The 3,387-nt window shown below is 34.5% G+C and overlaps 1 non-coding gene across 1 annotated transcript; it reads left to right on the forward strand.

The window, feature by feature from the left end:
* Positions 1–2,558: 2,558 nt before the first annotated feature.
* LOC112473246 lies at positions 2,559–2,677 on the forward strand. Its single transcript, XR_003043979.1, has one exon. It is a non-coding gene; the product is annotated as a 5S ribosomal RNA (ribosomal RNA).
* Positions 2,678–3,387: the final 710 nt, after the last annotated feature.

Raw genomic sequence — 3,387 nt, forward strand, 5'->3', positions numbered from 1 at the left:
TTTGACAGTTAGCATCTGGACAAGTTATACCTGGAGATAGTTGGAAGGGTTCACAATTTAGTTTTGTTCCTTATTATAACCTTAAATATCACAAAATAGAAAGACTAAAGCACAATGGCTTCATGCTATCAGCAAGATCAGCTACGCAACTAAAAATTTCAAACTGTTCCAATATACTTCTGAGAACTGAAAAGACTGCGACGATCCCTTCAAAACACTTTCAATTAAGAGAAAGGTGTACACGATGCCTATTTAATGCCTATTATGGCAACTCGATTCATACTACATTATATATACATTAAAATAACAGCAGGGTAACTAGAAAAGTCCACCTTTACTATTTCAAAGGATCATATTATGACTGTATACCTTCTTTCTAGATTATGGATAACAACTTTGCCTTGCCACAGGTTATATAATGTACCCAGACATATAAGTCTAAATAAGAACAAACCCATTCTTATCAAAGCTCTACTAGAATTACAATAGTTGCCTCCTAGAAGGGGTGAGGATGGCTGAGGACAGGGATGACTTATTTTCCACTAAATATTCCTTAGCTCTTTTTAAATTGTGTATGTCATGTACCTGTCTAAAAATTAATATTTATAAAAAGTTGTGAAATAAGCACACTACAATTGATATGGTTAGTACAGTCAATCCACAAATAAAAAACAAAGAAATCGAATGTATATCAATGAATGATGAAAACCAATGCATAAACAAAAGTTGAACTTACTGCATATTGAGTCATACATGCCTCCCCAACATTTTCTTAGGTTTGTTGATATTTTCTTTAAAAAGGAGTGTTGAAATGCTTATATATACTATCACTCACTCACTCCATATATATCCATTTATCATTATCTCTGTATTTACACACATCCATAACAAATACAGGGCCAGCTTTTAGCAACTAACTGCGCAGGTATACATGGTAGTGTCTGTTTCTGTTGAAGGAAATGACTATTTACTAAAAGCTAGAAGCTCTCTTGGTGCTGATTCTATGTGGAAATAGGAGCTATAATCCTTCAATAGAGGCAACTGTACTCTCACAGCTAACCTTGTAAGTTAGATGCATTTCTTTTAGGAATAATCAATTATCCATTCTAAATTCAAAGAACATGCCAAAACATAACGTCCTCTATGAGAGACTAAGAGGAGTAGAGGATATGTAGAAACAATTGTGAATTGATGTCTTGAAGGTAAGAAATCACTGTTTTGGATCATTAAACTACATTCAGTGATCAATGTACCAATTTGTACAAGTAGGTCAGTTACTGTAAACTTTATTCTTGATCCCATCTACAATGACATAGTTAGACAGCAAAGAGTCTAATGTACTTAGTCCAGCCTCCAAAATAAAGTCTGGCAAACAAAAATAAAGGGGAGGAAGTTGTTTCTAAATGTAAAAATGGCAAAAATAATTTCTTTTGCACAGAGTAAATGCAGCTTCGTCCATGCTTCACTTATTTATTATCTAGTTATATACTAGATAAGTCCAGATCATAATACAGCAGGGAGAATTAAGTACAGATTTTCTCTTGCCTAAGCAAAAGAGGCAAAGTTCTCTTGGCATGGAGAGTTAAAAGCTTTTAGATGTGGAAGACATCAAAATGTTCTACCTATACTTAAGAACATAATTTAAAGTCTTTCTAAATAATCATTAAGGATCCATGATGTGTTCCATATCATAAAGAAAACTAATTTTCAAGATTTTACCTCTAAATAAATCAGAAAATTCATAGAACCAAGAGGATAGGGGAAAGACTGAGACAGATAATATTAGCCCACAACTACTGTAGGATTTTCTCTCTTCCCAAATGCAAGAGGACATTTTGCAAGGCTTGCTCTCCTCTCTTTTGCTCCACAGTGTAAAACTACTGGAAAGAATTATTGTCACAAGTCATTGTCACTGCATCACCTATGTATTAAGTAATGGTATGGCAGTTATGTTTTTTTAACTCCTTACCATTAGATGTATACTAAAGTATCCACAGGTAAAAAGATACAATAGTAGGTGGCTTTCTCATAATATTTTATCTGCCATATGGGAAACAGGGGTTGGGGGGTGGAGGAAGAGAGGGAGAAAGAGAGAGAGAATAGAGATTTTGAGATTGAGATTGATTTTAAGGGAACAGAAGAAACAAGACTGGCAGAATGTTGTTAATTGTTGAAGCTGGGCATTAGGTAGATTTGTTAATGTTATACTATTCACTGAAATTCTGTGTTATGACTGAACATTTCCATAGAAGTTCTGTTGTGTGAATGTTTGGAAAAAAAGTGAGCAAATACGTCTTGGTCTGCAGATCGACAGAGTCACCTCGATTCTTTCCTTAGCTAGGGTGTGAGATACGTGGAGCATTCACTGTGTGTGTGAGAATCATCCATGTTAATACATTTACCTCTGGTTCGTTGTTTAACATCTAGTTTCCACCCTCTACCACAAATTGAAATAGTCCATCTTCCTTCTTCCCTTTTTTGCCTGCCTTCTTTCTTTTTCTTTCTTCTTCTCCCTCCATTCTTTCTTTCTCTCTCATTACTTTCTAAAAATTTTTTGAGTCTACAGCCATGCTGCCCTGAATGTGCCTGATCTCATCTGATCTTGGAAGCTAAGCAGGGTCGGGCCTGGTTAGTACTTGGATGGGAGACCACCTAGGAATACCAGGTGCTGTAGGCGTAAAAAAGAAAAAAAAATTTTTTTGAAAAACAGTAAATCAATTATATGAATATATGTTTATTGTAAACTCAAAGAATTCGAAGTAAAAAATGAAAGGTTCACTGTAGCAGTGAACAATGATACCAATGATAATCTCAGAAAATCAAATGTTCTGGGATTTCAGAAGTCCTATGGTTGAGAATCTTACCTTTTTAGGTTAAAGTTTCAGAGTCTTAAGGCAATTATCAAAAAGAACTTCCAGAGTGAAGCTTTTCAGAATGCAAATCTCTCTTTTTAAATTACTAAGGGAATGATGATGATCAAAACAAATAAATCTAACAGAAAATATCAATTTGCATCAATAAATTAGAAATACAAAGTAAAATCTATTTTCCATAGCTTTGAAAATGCACACATTAGAATAGAGCCATACTTGTCCAAATAACCATTTAAGAACAGAAGAGATATGATCTATCTCCACGTTTTCTCTTTATCGTTGTTGACCACCAAGTACCTTTAGCTGTGCCACCTGGTTACTGCTCAGTCATAAAGCATTTGCAACTGAGAGGCCAGACAGAAAGACCTCAAAGGATAACAGGGTTACCATTTCTATCAACGCCACTTACAACCAACAATTATCTTTAGTGAGTTTCTGTTCTATCCAAGATAGCACATGAAGCTTTTTGAATGAATAATCTCATTTAATCTAAACAATCATGTAAGAAAAATAT

The sequence above is a fragment of the Pteropus alecto genome, unplaced genomic scaffold (genome assembly GCF_000325575.1).
Source record: "Pteropus alecto unplaced genomic scaffold, ASM32557v1 scaffold98, whole genome shotgun sequence".
NCBI lineage: Eukaryota > Metazoa > Chordata > Mammalia > Chiroptera > Pteropodidae > Pteropus > Pteropus alecto.